Raw genomic sequence first — 20,473 nt, 5'->3', positions numbered from 1 at the left:
ATAACTGCTCCAAAATTAATGGAAGGTGAAAAAAATAAAAAAGACATTCAATCAACAGAAACTAAAACTAAGAATATTAAATTAAATAATGATTCTAAAATAAAAGATTATAATACATCAGAAAATATAAAAAACTGATATTATTCAACATGATATAATTAAAACTGATAATGATTATAAATCCCATGAAAATGCTAAATTAGCTTTAACTTGTATAGGAATTGTAATCGGAGGAATATTATATTTTAAATTTTAATTTTTTTATTATGTAAATGGCAGAAGGTGTAGAAGATAATCCATTGGATGGCATGGGAAATAATGATGAAGGATATATTGATGATGATTATAATGATGCAGGTGCTAATCTTAATGAAACTAATATTGATAATGATGATGAATCAGCATATAATTCTAATTTAGCAGATAGTGGTTCTAAAGTCCCATCAACAGAAGAAAATGATAGAAGAATTAGATTGAGAATACCTACTGAAAATTTAGACCCAGGTTTAGAAAGAAAAAATTTAGAAAATTATGAATTTATGTATGAATTTCAACATGTATTTAAAGAATCTGGATATAATATAAATGATAGAGGCGCTAGACTTTTAGTACAAGAATTAAAGTTTTTAGATGGTGAATATTATTATCGTTTGAAAGATGATTATTATATTGATATCTCTTATAAAAAACAAAACAAAATATTAGCAGAATCAACTTTGCTTAATTTAAAACCAGATAGAATTAAGAGAATAAGAAATGGTAATGAACCAGAAGATGTAACACAAGAAGAAATAAATCAAAATGAAAGAGTATTTAAACAAAGAATCAATAAATTATTTGAAACAATCGATAATAATTTAGAAACAGAAACAACTTCTGAACAGAATAAAACTTCCAAAACTAGTAAACTTAAATCAAATAAAGTTCCAATTGAAAAACTTTTACCGAATGGATTACTTGATGCAACAGATCAAGAATTAGAAGATTTAGATATATTTTCTGATAAAGCAATTAGAGAAACTATTAGTATAAGACTTGCATCTGATAAAATTGCACATAATAAAAGTATAAGAGATCAAAAAATCATGTATTTGGAAAAAGAATTAACTGATAAAAATAAAGAAATAGAACAATTAAAGTCTGATTTAGATCATCAAGTAATTGATGAAATAGAATATAGGCAAAAAGAATTACGTTTAGAAAAAGAAAAAGATGATTTAGAATATAACATAGAATTACAAAAAGAAGAAATTAAATTATTATTAAAATCATATGATTATAATATTAATAGATTAAAAGATGTTTTTAAAAGATATCTAATAAAACCAGATTCTAAAATATCATTGAAAGATAGAATAAAATTATTATTAAAGTTTGAAGGAATAACAATTCTTTCAATTCTAACAGCTGTAACTATGTTATTTACAACAATTGGTTTAGCAATATCAAATTCTTTAAAATCTACTCCTACTCCCAATAAACCAGATAAACCCCCAGATAATAATTCTATACAAGATAAAGTTAAGGATGGTTTAAAGAAATTAGCAAAATATTTATGGGAACTATCTAAAAAATCTGCTGCAGCATTGCCAGGAATTATTGCATCAATTGTTGGTTTTATATTGAAATCTGCAGGAAACATTATTAACTTTGCTGCTGAACATATTATTTTATTTTTAATTACAGTTGTAAGTGCTATTATTTTTGGGTTAGTAAATATGATATCAAAAAATATCAAGAAAACATGATCAAAAATAGATAATTAATTTTTTTGTTAAATAAATGAGTGGGAGTTATATCAATCCTTCTAAGAATCATAGAATATCTAATGCTATTAAAGCAGAAAGATCTCATCATATAATTACTAATAGCCCTTCTAATATTAATCCTGATGAAACTTTATATGTTAGAATCCATCGATTAACACAAAATACTTTTAACGTTCCAAATAGTATTTATTTATCAGCTGATATAAAAGTAATCGGTAATAATAATAAATATGTTGTTGATAATGTTGGAAGATATTTGATTAAAAAGTTAACAATAAAGATTGGTCCAGAAACAGTTTTCTCATTAGATGATTATAATTTATTCATGCATTATAAAGATTTATGGTTAACTAAAGAAAATAGAAATAATATGATATTTCAGGGCATTCAATCGGAAAACCATAATAAATTAAGATCAGGAGCTAATGACGCAATAGTAACTCGTACCGCAGATAATTTGATAAAAAAGATTTTATGGAAGCAAATATAAAATTCCATTAGACTTTGAATTGATAAATAATAATGCACCTTTATATAAATACGCAATTCAAGAAGATATTATATTCGGGATAACATTTGCTCCTGTAAATGAAATTGTATTATCTAGCGTTGTTAAAGATATGAGTTATAAATTATCGAATATAAGTTTAGAATATGACACAGTAACTGATGAAAATATTTCAAGTATAATTCAAACTCAATACAATCAAGGATTTTCATTATTATATGATTATATTGATAAATTTAAAACCGTAACTATTAATGCAAATGATGAAATAATTAATGAGAATATCAACTTCCCAAGAAGATCTATTAAAGGTATATTAATATTTTTTACCATTGCAACATATACTAATGGCGCAATAAATGTTGATAATTATTATAATCCTGAAATAACAAAAGTAGTAATAACTATCGAAGGAATAGCAAATAAAATATTTTGTCAAGGAATGAGAATGATTGATCAATGGCCAGAAATGGTTCTGGAAAAAAAACTACAAAACACTAAAGATGGAATACAATTATTCATGACAAAGAATAAAGGAATCAAAAATTTTAAAATGCACATTTATATTATATCTGACGCGCAATTAAATATTGTAAATTCACAATTAGATAGTGTTATGTATTAAAATTTTAACTTTAATAAATATTTATATAATAAATGGAAGGTGGTAAAGTATATAAACATATTCCATACATCGATACACATGAAAATAATGATGGTTTATATTATGTAATACCTTGTAATATAGCTTTGATATTTGATCCTATTTTCAAAATTTATAAAACTAAACTAATAGAAATCGATAATAATAAAAGTGGTGTTGTTGATAATTTAAGTAATGTAATTGATAATAATGTAATACCTACTACAGGATTACCTACTACAGTAATACCTACTACATCTAATAATGTAATACCTACTACATCTAATAATGAAATAATATTAAACGTTAGTGAAAATAGAAATTATTGTGATTATTGTAAAGGTGAATTTTCAAACGCTCCATCAAATTGGAATAAACATATGAATACAAAGGTACATATTACTAATGTTATAGAACGTGTTGGTTTAAGAGAATTTATAGAACACCCATTTAGATATGTTACAAAATTTGTTTCAAATAAAAAAGTAAATGGTAAAGAATTATATGAAGATTCTTTATTAGCAACACCTAATAAAGATGAATTAGATTTAACTGATGCTAATGAAATATTAGGATCAAACACTGCAAATGAAATATTAGGAGCAAACACTAATAAAGATTCTATGAAACATAAAGTAGAAAATAATGATAAATTTGATTGGATGAATAAGCATAACAATGAAACAACTATTGATGATGCGGTTAAAAGGGTGAAGAATAAGTATAAAAATAAAACAACTATTGATGTAGATTCGGTAGAGCATTTGAATAAATTGTTAGGGCCTGATAGTGAATTGGAGAGTGATAGTGGAAGTGATTAAGATATTAATTATATTTAACTCAAATAATAATATTAGTTGAAAATTGTATAAAATAATAGCAAATAAAAAAGGGGGTTTTAAGTATTTAAGGTATTTAAGGTATCTAAAACATATCTAATACATATCTAATACATATTATTTGAAAATACCTTAAATTATATTTCTTTTTTAAATTTATGTTGAAACCTCAGTAATAATAAATAACCTTTATTATTTATTCATATATTAGTTGAAAAAATAAAAATAAATTGGTTGAAAATTGTATAAATAATATTTATTTTAAAAAAGGGGGTTTTAAGTATTTAAGGTATCTAATAGGGTATCTAATACATAGATATATAAATAGTTATTTTATAAATTTATATTCATATGGAAATTGTAGTCTCAGTAATAATTTTGAACCTTTATTATTCTTTAATTTATTCATATATTCATCATGTAATTCAGTAGGTATAATTTGATTTTCTTCCAATGATTGTTGCATAGATTTTCTATCTTTGTTATAAAATAAAACTAGAAATCTTATATTCTCCCTAAAGTCTTTAACAATTGAATTATATTTTTGATTTAAAACCCATGTTGTTATCCCAAAATGTCTTCCAGAGAAAGCTAGATAACATAACTCACTTTCTCTTTTAACTTTTAACTTTTAACTTTTGAATCATGTAAATTTGCGCAATCATCTATAATGAATAATGTATTTGATCCTTTATAAGTATCAATTGCTATTTTTATACAATTATCTAAATTTTCTTTTACTGTTTTAGGATCTAATATAATAAACTTTTTCATCTTTACTATATCTCTATTATATGTTTTATTCATTTCATAAGTAGGACAAAATAATATTATATTATCAAAATGATTCTTATAAATAGTTTCTAACAAATCTAATATGAAATGTGTTTTACCACAATTGGTTACACCAGTAACTAACATATTATGCGGTTCAAATATAAATAAATCTTTATTCATTTATTCTTTTAATTTTACTAGATAAAATCCATTCATTAAATTTATCATCGTATCCTTTATATTTCACCAAAGAATACTTTTTTCCTTTAAGAGTTTTTGTTTTCAATACTTTTTCTATTTTGTATTCTATTTCATCTGGATTTGGTACAAGTGATAATTCTTGTTCATAGAAATAACCTAATATTTCTTCATCTTTTAGATCTTCTAATTTATAAACAAACGGTTTAGTTAATATTATCTTTTTAATCTTAAATATTTCTTCTGTAAAATTTGGGGTATAACCTTTATAAAAGGTTTTTCGATATTTAGATATTCTTACGTGTTGTCCTATTTTAAATTTAGGTTCACCGAAATCGTGTGTAACAAACGCTCCATATAAATTATTCCAAACTATTTCCGAATTATCTTCTTTTCTAGCTTGTATAGGTTTCATATTTATAGAACTATGTTTAGAATTATTATAACCTTTCACTAAATCATCTAACACATCGATATATTTATATGTTTCATTAGCAGTAAAGTATTTCCACATTCTAGTTTTCAATGTTTTATTAAATCTTTCTATAATAGATGCTTTTTTATCTGAGTGTGTTGAAAAATATTCTACATCGTTATCAGATAATAGTTTTTTTTAATGTTTGTTATAAAATTCCTTACCTTCATCAAATTGTATCTTATCTGGAATAGCTTCTTTAAATATAGATTTAAAAGCATTTTTTACTTCTATTCCAGTTTTATTTTTGATTGGAATTGACCATGCGTATCTACTGAATATGTCTATAACATTTAATATCCAGAAATATCCTTTTGTTGTGTTCTTCTAAGTTCTTCATGTCAATTAAATCTGCTTGCCATTGTTGATCGATATATGAAACCATAACTTTTCTTGTTAAATAAGTTTTATCCATTTTCTTGTGGATTTGATATGTTGGTTGATTTTGTAACCATGATTTTAATTCACCATATTTTATATTACCATTATCAGATTTAATTTTATTCCATAATTCTGAAACGTTAGAATATGATACTTCACTCTCTGGGTTATAATATAAATCTCTTAAATATTGTTCTTTTTTCATCTTATTTTAATCCATTAATAATAATTTAGATTTAGTTTCAATGACTTTATGATTTGACTTATTTTCTGGTATGATAGGTTTATTGTCATTGGAATCATCTTTATCATCAGATTTGAATTTAGATTTATATATTACACCGGATAATATAATAACTGTTACTAATCCAATTGTAATATATAATTTATAATTACTTCCAGCATTAGAAGAATCAGATGGATTATTATTTGAATCAATATCAGATAATTCATTTATGTCAGTTAATTTCTTTTTCTTAGCTTTTTTTAATTCTGAAGATCTTTCACCTAATTCTCTTGCCCATTTAATTTGTTTCTCGGATCTAGCCTTTTTCTTAACTCCATCGATCATTTATTTTAGTTTTAATTTTTGTTCTGATTCATTTTCTGTTTCGACGTTTGGTTGTAGTACATCTGTTTCGTTCTTACCTGATTTATATTCCATAGGTTTGATGTTCGAAAATGTTATGACGCCAGTAGAAATTAATGTCATAACCGATCCTAATTGAAATGAAGCATAACCAACCCATTTTTGTAATTCAGTCATAACTAAGTAGTCATTTTTCAAATCACTATATAATTTATTTTCATCATCAATTGGTATTAACTGGTTACATAACTTAGAATAACATTTGACAATACCATCTGAAATAGAATCATTTATTCGGGATAATCTTGCCTCTTCATAAATCTTATATAATAATATTTTATTACTTTATCTGGTTTCATAACATCTAATTCTTGAAAAGTAATAGTCTTAGTTAAAAACTCTTTAGTTTTTCCACCGGCAATCAATAGTTCTAGATGATGCTTAAAATATAAATAGTATTCATAATCAATATTACAATTAACTTGAGCACAATTAGTTACAACTGTATCTTTATTATCACTTATACCCAAATCATCTAATGTCTTTTCAATATCAATACTATTCTTATTAGATTTCTTTGACATTTATATTAGAGGAAAAAAGCAAAAAAAAATATTATAAGTATTCTTCAAATGATACCAGTATCTCTTTACATTAATACTAGCTTAGTTAAAGGTAAAGAATTTTAGTATTAGTTATTGTTTTTTTAGTATTTTTTATTTGTGATATAAAGTATTCTTTTTTGAAAAGAAAATATTAAAAATATAATAGAACTCACAAGCTAGTTGAAGTTATTGTTTTTTAAATACTTTTTATTTAAAATCTATTTGATATCTCACTACTTTTGTTTATCTATTAGGAGCAGTAGTTATAACTGTCCAGATAAGTCATTTCGGATCCTTGATATCAAATTCCTCAACGTATTGTTCATTATTTGGATCATTGTTCCATTGATCAATAAATTTCTTTGCCTTTGTTAACTGTTCTAAATATAACTGTAAATCTAGTTTATTAGATTTAATTATGTTTTCCTTCTTTTCTAAAGGTCTTAAATTCTTCCAATTCCAAATAAGTTTTTTATTGTATTCATCATTCATGTTAAATTTAGATATTGGTAACACGTGATCAATATGGTAATAATCCCCATAATTATCTATATTCATTTTATCATCGAATTGAAATATAATCCATGATTTGAGAAATTCATCTGAACAACCCAATAAATTAGATAATGTTTCTGAATGTGTTTCTTTGTTGAATAATTGTGTTAATCTAGATCTTAAGCATTGGTTTCAATCTAAAATTAAGATCTGTTTGATATCTTTCTCTCATATATTCTGCCATATAATAATTATAATGTTCTATATTATCTTCTCGATATTTTTTAGTATATAGTTTAGTGCAAGTTTTACAGCAATATTGAAAACCATCTTTGCTAATCTTACGCTTACTAAATTCTGTTAATGATTTATCTAATTCACACTTAGAACACTTCTTGTAATATATATTTATAACACCAGCAGTGTTATTTGTAATATTGATAATTTCTGGTTGTTCTGGTTCCATTTATTATATGTATTTTTTACTAAATTGGTTAATATTTTAGAATCCTCTTCCATTTCTTCGACCAACGTCATCCTTTTTCATTCCTCGCTGCTTTTGATAAGTTGTTTCGATTCCTTGATATCTAAATCATACCACTGAGCAAACCGCGCATTCGTGCGCGCTTTTGATCAATGCGCATGCGTTAATCATAATTATATTTACAATATATAATATTGAATATATAATTATGTAAATAGAAACAACCGACATGAAATATCTAAACGTGTTCGCATTAGGCAAACCGCGCATTCATGCGCGCTTTTGCTTAATGCGCATGCGTTAATCATAATTATATATTCATTATGTAAATAGAAACAACCGACATGAAATATCTAAATCATACCACTGAGCAAACCGCGCATTCGTGCGCGCTTTTGCTTAATGCGCATGCGCTAATCCTAATTATATATTCATTCTGAATAGAAACGACCGAACATAAAAATTCACCAAACAGATTTACACAATACATTATACAAGTTGTTCGGCCGTTTCTTCCAATACATCATTTGATTTCTATAAATACAATTTATAATTACAAACATTTTTTCAATTGTTGGTAAATATTTAACTACATCAACAAATGTTTAACTTAATCATTGGAGTCATAATGTTTTTGAAATTCTTATATAGTTTCTTCGACGATCTTTTGGCGATTCTATTGGTTTGATATCCATTGCTGTTGATTCCTCAGTCAGAAAGAGTATCTTGAGTTTCTCTATCACTTCTTGATGCGTATGGCGTTTTATTAATCTAAAAGATATTAGCGGCAACTCTAGCCATCTAAAAGATATACTAAATACAATTAAATATATCTAAAGGTTTCATATTTAATAGCCCTAATAACTACAACAAACAGTACTTACATTTAGATTTAGAATTGTAAACTATAAACTCCTAATTTCGTTTCGAGAGATAGAATATCCTGAGCACAATGTTACAGCGTATGTTCATTTCTTGCCACGTCATCTGGTTCCGGTTCTAGAGTGTTCTCTGCACGTTTGTAATAATGAGTCATAAGTCTCGGCGTCATAGTAACAGCTGTAACAGCTGTGAATTTATAGATGTATTCCATAGCTCTTTACATTGAATGTATATAGGTTCAAATAAAATCATGTTCTAGTATAAACATCGGATCCTTGATATCAAATTCCTCAACGTATTGTTCATTATTTGGATCATTATTCCATTGATCAATAAATTTCTTTGCCTTTGTTAACTGTTCTAAATATAACTGTAAATCTAGTTTCAATTTATTCTCTAAATGTGTTTTAGTTTTATTGTGTCTTGCTTTTGGGATTTATCTATATTGATATTACATGTTGGACAGTAGTACTTATTTGCTTCCATTTTAATACTAAATTTTTTATTAAAATTGATTTTAGAAGTTCAATGATTTATATTTTATTCATATATATGAATATTTTAAGAGTAATAGGGAATATGTTGTTTCAGGTTAAAGGTTGAATGGTCGAGTTCATTAATAACAAATATTAAAAGTAATTAAAAACTATAATATATTTTCATAACCGTGTGTATTTCAGTTGAATATTATTATTATTTGAATATATTTGATTATATGAATTTGTGTATTGTAAATAAATCAATTGGTCGCGGAGCGGAGCGGTAGCGAAGTGGAGCGACCAATTGATTTAATACAATATGCTATTTAAATTATTGATATCTTAGAATAAATATTTAGTTATAATATAAAATGCGCTCGGTTATGAAAATATATTATAGTTTTTAATTACTTTTAATGTTTTGTTTTTTAATGAGCTCGACCGTTCGACCTTTGGCCTGAAACAACATATTCCCTATTACTCGGACTCATTGGATTGAACTTCAAAACAAAATTTTCGATATTCAGGTGGGTTGTTATTCAATAGGCCTACGACCAATCTGTCCGGATGTTAGGCCTACGGATATACATAGGCCTACCTAGGCTAGTAGCCTCTACTAGGTTAAGCGTTCACTGTGGGGGAAAGGAGATCGTTCGCTGTGTCGCTTGAAGTGTTTATCGAGTTTTACGCGACCTTAAGGCTTTAGTATGGTGGCTGATAAGGGCCATGCGTAAAAAAAAACACGTATATGCAAATGAGGGCGACATTATGACAAAACGCCAAAACTGAAATAACGCGACAAAACAATAATTTTGGTTTTGTCGCCCGTGACAATTCATTATTTTGGTTTTATCGCCCGCGACAATTCATTTTTTTGGTTTTATCGCCTGCGACAATTATTTTTTTTTGTCGCGGTTTTATCGCCTGCGACACTTCAATATTTTGGTTTTATCGCCTGCGACAATTCAATATTTTGGTTTTATCGCCAGCGACAATTCATTATTTTGGTTTTATCGCCCGCGACAATTCATTATTTTGGTTCTATCGCCCAGGACACTTCAATATTTTGGTTTTGTCCCACGCGACAATTCAATATTTTGGTTTTATCGCCTGCGACAATTCAATATTTTGGTTTTATCGCCAGCGACAATTCATTATTTAGGTTTTATCGCCCGTGACAATTCATTAATTTGGTTTTGTCACCCGCGACAAATCAATATTTTGGTTTTGTCGCCCACGACAATTCAATATTTTGGTTTTATCGCCCGCGACAATTCATTATTTTGGTTTTATCGCCCGCGACAATTCATTATTATGGTTTTATCGCCCGCAACAATTCATTAGTTTGGTTTTTGTCGCCCGCGACAATCCAATATTTTGGCTTTGTCGCCCGCGACAATTCAAGATTTTGGTTTTATCGCCCGCGACAATTCAATATTTTGGTTTTATCGTCAGCGACAATTGATTATTATGGTTTTATCGCCCGCGACAATTCATTATTTTGGTTTTATTGCCCGTGACAATTCATTAATTTGGTTTTGTCACCCTCGACAAATCAATATTTTGGTTTTGTGGCCCACAACAATTCAATATTTTGGTTTTATCGCCCGCGACAATTCATTATTTTGGTTTTATCGCCTGCGACAATTATTTTTTTTTGTCGCGGTTTTATCGCCTGCGATACTTAAATATTTTGGTTTTATCGCCTGCGACAATTCAATATTTTGGTTTTATCGCCAGCGTCAATTCATTATTTTGGTTTTATCGCTGGCGACAATTCAATATTTTGGTTTTATCGCCAGCGTCAATTCATTATTTTGGTTTTATCGCCGGCGACAATTCAATATTTTGGTTTTGTCCCACGCGACAATTCAAGATTTTGGTTTTATCGTCTGCGACAATTCAATATTTTGGTTTTATCGCCAGCGACAATTCATTATTTTGGTTTTATCGCCCGCGACAATTCATTAGTTTGGTTTTGTCGCCCGCGACAATTCAATATTTTGGTTTTGTCGCCCGCAACAATTCAAGATTTTGGTTTTATCGCCCGCGACAATTCATTTTTTTGGTTTTGTCGCCCGCGACAATTCAATATTTTGGTTTTATCGCCAGCGACAATTGATTATATTGGTTTTATCGCCCGCGACAATTGATTATTTTGGTTTCATTGCCCGCGACAATTAATTTTTTTGGTTTTGTCGCCCACTTTATTAGCTTTTGAATAATTAGGCCAATTAATAACGTAATAAAGACTTATGCTTTCGCCTATTTTGAAGTCGATTAATCTGAAATACCGGTAGTACGGAAGCGATAAAGGGCCTCGAGTTGTCGGGTTCAAACTCGACAAGTCGCCATGTTTATGTCGATATATCGCGATATATCGCGTCAAGTCCACATGAATATGTCTACATATCGTGACGTTTTCACAACAAATTTCGCTTTTTTGCTCATTTTCCACGAGACAAGCTGTCATTTGAAGACATGTCTAAATGTAAGATGAGGACGCCCGTAATATGACGACTGAGTTTCAAGTCGTCATGAATATGTCAAATTGTCGCGAGGAAAATGGTCGAGAAAACGAAATATGTCGTCAAAACGTCACGATATATCGACATATTCATGTCGACTTGACGCGATATATCGCGGTATGTCGACATAAATATGGCGACTTGTCAAGTTGGAATGCGACATCTCAAGGCCCCTTATCGCTTCCGTAGATAGAGTGTCGAATATTGAGGTCATTTTGGCAGATTATTTTTTTTTAAAGTGATATTAAAGCGATCAGTCAAGTGATCCTACTTAATAAAAGATCTAAGGAAGCGATAAAGGGCCTCGAGTTGTCGTGTTCCAACTCGACAAGTCGCCATATTTATGTCGATATATCGCATCAAGTCGACATGAATATGTCGACATATCGTGACGTTTTGACGACTTGAAACTCAGTCGTCATATCACTGGCGTCCTCATCTTTCAGCAACGCCAGTCACATGGAGTCGTACGTGTTCTACTTTCTGCGACGCGACACGACTGTCACAACCAACCGACGCGCGCTTGCGACTGGCAGAAACTTGTCGCACACAATCGTATTGCAACCGACTTGCACCGAAACTTGCGATGCAACGCGAGGATCGCATCGTGTTACAAGACCAACCTACGTCCGGCTTTAAGTTACTGCGGAGCACCAGAAATATCTTTTTTTTTCGTTCAAAAGACCTTTCGCTCGAAAATTCTTTCGTCAGAACAAAATTTATTTCGTTGGAACCAATAATATTCTATTCGATTGAACCAACTGGAGAAAATCGTTAGAACAAAGTTGAACAAACTTTTTTTTGTCCAAACGAAAGGTTTTTCGTTCAACAATCGTTCAATCGAATAGAATCGTTTTAATTTGAACAGAATTTTCTTGTCAGAACATTAAGTTTTTCGTTCGAACAAGTATATTGAAAAAAGGGCGACATTATGACAAAACGACAAAAAACTAAAATAACACGACAAAACAATAATTTTGGTTTTGTCGCCCGCGACAATTCATTATTTTGGTTTTATCGCCCGCGACAATTCATTATTTTGGTTTTATCGCCCGCGACAGTTCATTATTTTGGTTTTGTTGCACGCGACAATTCATTATTTTGGTTTTATCACCCGCGACAATTTTTTTTTTGTCGCCGTTTTATCGCCTGCGACACTTCAATATTTTGGTTTTATCGCCCGCGACAATTCAATATTTTGGTTTTATCGCCCGCAACAATTCATTAGTTTGGTTTTGTCGCCCGCGACAATTCAATATTTTGGTTTTGTCGCCCGCGACAATTCATTATTTTGGTTTTATCACCGCGACAATTCATTATTTTGGTTTTATCGCCGCGACAATTCATTATTTTGGTTTTGTCGCACGCGACAATTCATTATTTTGGTTTTATCGCCCGCGACAATTTTTTTTTTGTCGCGGTTTTTTTGCCTGCGACACTTCAATATTTTGGTTTTATCGCCTGCGACAATTCATTATTTTGGTTTTATCGCCCGCGACAATTTTTTTTTTGTCACGGTTTTATCGCCTGCGACAATTCATTATTTTGGTTTTATCACCCGCGACAATTCATTATTTTGGTTTTATCGCCCGCGACAATTCATTATTTTGGTTTTATCACCCGCGACAATTCTATATTTTGGTTTTATCGCCAGCGACAATTGATTATATTGGTTTTATCGCCCGCGACAATTCATTATTTTGGTTTTCACCGCGACAGTTCATTATTTTGGTTTTGTCGCACGCGACAATTCATTATTTTGGTTTTATCGCCCGTGACAATTTTTTTTTGTCGCGGTTTTATCGCCTGCGACACTTCAATATTTTGGTTTTATCACCTGCGACAATTCAATATTTTGGTTTTATCACCAGCGACAATTCATTATTTTGGTTTTATCGCCCCCGACAATTCATTTTTTTGGTTTTGTCGCCCGCGACAATTCAATATTTTGGTTTTATCGCCAGCGACAATTGATTATATTGGTTTTATCGCCCGCGACAATTGATTATTTTGGTTTCATCGCCCGCGACAATTAATTTTCTTTGGTTTTGTCGCCCACTTTATTAGCTTTTGAATAATTAGGCCAATTAATAACGTAATGAAGACTTATGCTTTCGCCTATTTTGAAGTCGATTAATCTGATATACCGGTAGTACGGAAGCGATAAAGGGCCTCGAGTTGTCGGGTTCAAACTCGACAAGTCGCCATGTTTATGTCGATATATCGCGATATATCGCGTCAAGTCCACATGAATATGTCTACATATCGTGACGTTTTCACAACAAATTTCGCTTTTTTGCTCTTTTTCCACGGGACAAGCTGTCATTTGAAGACATGTCTAAATGTAAGATGAGGACGCCAGTAATGACTGAGTTTCAAGTCGTCATGAATATGTCAAATTGTCGCGAGGAAAATGGTCGAGAAAACGAAATATGTCGTCAAAACGTCACGATATATCGACATATTCATGTCGACTTGACGCGATATATCGCGGTATGTCGACATAAATATGGCGACTTGTCAAGTTGGAATGCGACATCTCAAGGCCGCTTATCGCTTCCGTAGATAGAGTGTCGAATATTGAGGTCATTTTGGCAGATTATTTTTTTTAAAGTGATATTAAAGCGATAAAGGGCCTCGAGTTGTCGTGTTCCAACTCGACAAGTCGCCATATTTATGTCGATATATTGCATCAAGTTGACATGAATACGTCGACATATCGTGACGTTTTGACGACTTGAAACTCAGTCGTCATATCACTGGCGTCCTCATCTTTCAGCAACGCCAGTCACATGGAGTCGTACGTGTTCTACTTTCTGCGACGCGACACGACTGTCACAACCAACCGACGCGCTCTTGCGACTGGCAGGAACTAGTCGCACACAATCGTATTGCAACCGACTTGCACCGAAACTTGCGATGCAACGCGAGGATCACATCGTGTCACAAGACCAACCTACGTCCGGCTTTAAGTTACTGCGGAGCACCAGAAATATCTTTTTTTTCGTTCAAAAGACCTTTCGCTTGAAAATTCTTTCGTCGAGACAAAATTTATTTCGTTCGAACCAATAATATTCTATTCGATTGAACCAATTTGAAAAAATCGTAAGAACAAAGTTGAACAAACTTTTTTTTGTCCAAACGAAAGGTTTTTCGTTCGAACAATCGTTCAATTGAACAGAATCTTTTTTAATTTGAACAGAATTTTCTTGTCAGAACATTAAATTTTTCGTTCGAACAAGTATATTGAAAAAAGTTTTTTCTCCGAACCAAATGTATGAAGTATTTCGTTCAATCGAACAGAATTGTTTTCATTCAAACATTCGTTCGAAAAAATTGTTTTCGCTCGACCAAATTTTTTTGCCGGGATTTAAAATTTTTCATTTCAACAATAACATAGCTTTTTATTCGAACACATTTTTTGTCAGAATGAAGAAAATTTTTGGTTCAAGCAAAAAGCGTATTGTTCGATCAAACAGAATTATTTTCATTCGAACAAGATTTTCTTGTTGGAACATTAAGTTTTTTGGTCGAACAGGGTGTTCAGGTCGATTTGGAAATTTACTCGGTCTGGTATATGTTGGATTACTGTGTATGCCATTTGTCAGGACAATAAACAGAAGACAACATAGGCTACTACCTTGCGTGACTCCACTAGTTTGACCGACTTATTCCAAGATGAGGCGTTCCGTTGATTTCGGCTACAAGTTTTCGTTCAGAGATAACTGCTGAGCCATTTGAAAATTGATATACATGTACCTGGATATAAGATACAGCGAATCCCTAACATAATTAGTTCCTATTCTAACCACTAGGGGGTGTTAATGTTGAAAACTCATTCTAGCATCAGTTTTTTCGATTGTAATTCAGTAGTATGCTAACCGGCAAATTCCCGGCCACTTGGGCATGGTAAAAGTACCGTATCTTCGTTATTCTCGGTGTCATATCCCCTAACCTTGGTACATTAGAACTTTTCGCGTAGTATCCCATGTGAATCAACATAGCTATGTTATCAGCTGACCCCTAGGTGGCGCTCCTCATCCAGCAAGGCAGAAACCCGTTATCGCTGCTTTGCAGCTATATTTATTATTATTTTTTTCCACACTTTTTTTGTCAAAAGTACATAGGTTTTTTTACATTACCGCTGTTGGCGATACAATCCGTCTGATATCATTCAGCTCACTTCGATCTTCAAATACTCCGTGCGAATTTTGAAGAATCAACGTTACAAAAGCACTGTCGGGCCGTAAACAACGAAAATTTAGCCTCATTCAAATGAGCCGACATGTCGTCTTTCCGAAATCTACCGCACGTTTCTTGTCACGTCGATTATCAATTCAGGCATAAATAAACAAATTTATTACCCAAAGATTGCACATTCTGTCGCGGTTTTTAAAAACTAATTTTAACAATAGCCCATTTTCCTCATCAAATCATATTACCGATATACTGGAAATTTACTACTTTAGATTTTAAAAGCACTGTCGAGCCGTAAACATCGACGAATCGACGTGTGTCACTACATCGTCGTTCCGGGGATCAGCTGCGAGTTTCACCTCATCATGAGAATCGAATCGAGTACAAATTAATTTATTACTACCAGTGATTTGGTTGCGGGCTTCAAGCAGTTAGTTTAACAATACCTATTTTTCTTTACCAAATTAACCGTGTATTTACTAAGATAATCATAAGTTTACCGGGGAGTCGAAGGCCTAAACGAAACACGACGAAGAGATATATAGTGCGGAGTAAAGCTGTTATGTCGAAGAGGTATCAAAATAAAAGAACATATTATTCATTCGGCCGCGGGCTTCAAACTCTATATCAATACCATCAATACTCGATATTTCGTACAGTACATACCGATCATTGTCAAATGCACAAGGTATTTATTAAATACAAGTATATAACACACTCTTCCGTATGCTGGACTCACACTTGACCTTCGGAGTAAGTGTTCGCTGTGGGGGAAAAGAGATCGTTCGCTGTGCCGCTTGAAGTGTTTATCGAGTTTTATGCGGCTTTAGCCCTACCGGTACTGAGCTTTACCGTCTCAAACAAAGACAGTATAATTGTTGCGTTTATTAACGGACTCATTAGATTGAACTTCAAAACAAAATTTACGATATTTAGGTGGGTTGTTATTCAATAGGCCTACGACCAATCTGTCCAGATGTTAGGTCTACGCATATACATAGGTTTACATAGGCTAGTAGCCTCTACTAGGTTAAAGCTTAGTTCACTGTAAAGGAGGAATCAAATTTATTAAAATGCAATACGAGGATCGCATCGCGTCGCAAGACCAACCTACGTCCGGCTTTAAGTTACTGCGGAGCACCAGAAGTATCTTTTTTTTCGTTCAAAAGACCTTTTGCTTGAAAATTCTTTCGTCGCAACAAAATTTATTTCGTTCGAACCAATAATATTCTATTCAATTGAACCAATTTGAAAAAATCGTTAGAACAAAGTTGAACAAACTTTTTCTTTCCAAACGAAAGGTTTTTCGTTCGAACAATCATTCGATCAAACAGAATCGTTTTAATTTGAACAGAATTTTCTTGTCAGAACATTAAATTTTTCGTTCGAACAAGTATATTGAAAAAAATTTTTTCTCTTAACCGAAAGTATTAAGTATTTCGTTCAATCGAACAGAATCGTTTTCATTCAAACATTCGTTCGAAAAAATTGTTTTCGCTCAACCAAATTTTTTTGCCGGGACAAAAAAATTTTCATTTCAACAATAACATAGCTTTTTATTCGAACACATTTTTTTGTCAGAATGAAGAAAATTGTTGGTTCAAGCAAAAAGCGTATTGTTCGATCAAACAGAATTATTTTCATTCGAACAAGATTTTCTTCTTGGAGTTAAGGACATTAAGTTGGACATTAAGTTTTTGGTCGAACAGCGTGTTAAGGTCGATTTGGAAATTTACTCAGTCTGGTATATGTTGGATTACTGCGTATGTCATTTGTCAGGACATTAAACAGGAGACAACTTAGGATACTACCTTGCGTGACTCCACTAGTTTTACCGACGTATTCCAAGATGAGGCGTTCCGTTGATTTAGGCTACAAGTTTTCGTTCAGAGATAACTGCTGAGCCATTTGGGCGACCTATCATTGTTACTGTTTCCTAATAGCCTGTTTAGTAATGGCTGATGTTGTGCCTTATCAAATGCTTTGTCGAAATACACCGTTGAACAGGATTCTAAGACTGTGCAGAAAACCCGTTATCGCTGCTTTGCAGCTATATTTATTATTATTATTTTCTTCCACACTATTTTTACCAAAAGAACATAGGCTTTGTTACCTTGCCGCTGTTGTCGATACAATCCGTATGATATCGTTCAGGTCACTGAGATCTACAAATACTCCGCGTGTTTTTTCACGAATCATCGTTACAAAAGCACTGTCGGGCCGTAAACATCGAAAATTTAGCCCCATTCAATGGGGCGACATGTTTTTCGAGTCGTCATCCCCATATCAACCCGCAGGCCGATTGTCACTTCGATTATCAATTCAAGTATAAATGAACTAATTTATTGCCGCAGACTTCACATTCAGCCGCGGTCTTCAAACAGTAATTTTAACAATAGCAGTAATTGGAAGATGTGGGTTTCAGATCAGAGGTCGAGCGGTCGAGACACCACTCATCACCACAAGTAATTTTTTCCCCTAATAAATGGGAGATAGAAAACCATTCTTAGCAACAATAAATAACAGAATAAAACCAGCAAAAAAACAATTTGAAATAAAAAAGTTAGTTGATGTTACAAAAGAAATTGAACATAAAATATTGAAATTAGAAAAGATAAAAACTAAATATGGAAAGTATCAGCTAATTTAAGCTACTGCAATGTTAGTACATCACGAGAATTTAAAGTATTTTCATCTGATAAATGGGTTTCATTGAGTACAGAGGAATTAAAAGATTTAGAAGGATTTAAAATAATCTACCATGGGAAAAATGAAGACGGTCATCATGATTTAGAAATTGTTGATTAAATAAAAAATAAAAATAATGAATATCTAGAATCCAAAATGACCTTAGTCGTTTTATAAACAACTACAATCATACAGTCAAACATCTGTTACATTTTATTATAAGAGAGTGCTTCATTTGAATATTGATCAATCAAACAGGTGTTGCACAACGTTGTTGTTATATTGGATAACTAGCAGTTATAAAATAAGCACGCAGTACATACAACACACACATGAGCATAGGAACGCATAGGATATTCTCTCTATAAAAACAATTTTAGGAGTTTACAGTTATAAATGTAAGTACTGTTTTTGTTGTTATTAAGCGCCGGGAAACGTTAAACATGTAAAACTTATCCTGGTAAGATGCGCCACAAAATGGCCATGTTTAAGTGTTGTAATTAATATTTTACAACTACAACTTCAAGTTAGTTTTATTCTACGCTAGATATTTATCTTTTAGATAACAAAATGAAGACCATTGAATCAAGAAAGTGAATATGGAAGGATGTAAAATCAGAAATTACGGATATTTCAATTCATGAGACTGTAGCAGTTTAGCCATACTGTATAGACTTTCAATGCATTACGTTTGCCGGAATTTCAATTGCGTCATTAAGCTGTTGTTAATGACACACAGTGACAGATGTTGTATTGTACTTTATTGATTCCTGCATTCCACGCATAACTTGCCGGGCCTCAAACGCCCGGTGAGGAATGTGGAAATCGATAATGATTGTAGAATAAAATATATGTGTTTATGAAATAGTATTTCCACCAGTCGTTTCTTTGAATTTATTTTCAGTTTGAGGATTTAGATGAGATCAAGAATCCGAAATGACTTATCTGGACAGTTATAATTACTGCTCCTATAGATAAACAATAGTAGTGAGATATTCAATTCATTAAAAAAAATTATTTTTTGCTTTTTTTCTAAAATATTAATCCATTTTTTTTATTGTCAATTTTGGAATTTCAGAAGTATTTTCATTTTTGATAGCAGTTGTTTCAGAATTATTAATACCATGAATTTTATTTGATTTCTTATACCAATTACGCCCAATTAAAATGAATACAGTTACAAATCCAACTGTAAAATATATACATTTATCAAATATTCTATTATTAGAAGGAGTAGAAATAACAATATTTTCACCATTTTTATTAACATTTTTATTTCTTATTTTTTCTTTTACAGCTTTTTTATATTCTTGTGATTTAATTCCTAATTGCCGAGACCATTCAATTTGTTTGCTGTGATCTCGGTTTTTTTGATCTTTTAATATTTTTCAACTTATCCATATATTCATTATGTAAATCATGTGGAATAATATCATTTTCCTCAAATGCATTTTTCATCGATTTTCTATCTTTATTGTAGAATAAAACTAGAAATCTAATGTTTTTTCTAAAGTCTTTAACAATTGAATTATATTTTTGATTTAAAACCCAAGTTGTTATCCCAAAATGTCTACCAGAAAAAGCTAGATAACATAACTCACTTTCTCTAACTTTTGAATCATGTAAATTTGCACAATCATCTATAATGAATAATGTATTTGATCCTTTATAAGTATCAATTGCTATTTTTATACAATTTTCTAAATTTTCTTTTACTGTTTTAGGATTTAATATAATAAATTTATTATTTCTAGTAATATTTCTATCATAAGTTTGATTAAATTCATATGTTGGACAAAATAATACTATATTATCAAAATAGTTTTTATAAACAGTTTCTAATAAATTTAATATAAAATAGGTTTTTCCACAATTTGTTACACCAGAAATTAACATATTATGAGGCTCAAATATGAATAATTCCTTATTCATTTAT

General features: G+C 31.0%; 1 long non-coding RNA gene across 1 annotated transcript in view; it reads left to right on the top strand.

The window, feature by feature from the left end:
* Nucleotides 1–19,115, top strand: part of LOC141910229 (uncharacterized) — a 46,797-nt gene extending 27,682 nt beyond the window's left edge. The window contains exon 4 of the long non-coding RNA XR_012619877.1: nucleotides 19,100–19,115. This is a non-coding gene — a long non-coding RNA (uncharacterized LOC141910229). The remainder of the gene's footprint in view (nucleotides 1–19,099) is intronic.
* The last annotated feature ends 1,358 nt before the right edge of the window (nucleotides 19,116–20,473 follow it).

This window comes from Tubulanus polymorphus, chromosome 8, assembly GCF_964204645.1.
Source record: "Tubulanus polymorphus chromosome 8, tnTubPoly1.2, whole genome shotgun sequence".
Classification (NCBI taxonomy): domain Eukaryota; kingdom Metazoa; phylum Nemertea; class Palaeonemertea; order Tubulaniformes; family Tubulanidae; genus Tubulanus; species Tubulanus polymorphus.
This window is presented reverse-complemented; position numbering and strand designations above follow the sequence as displayed.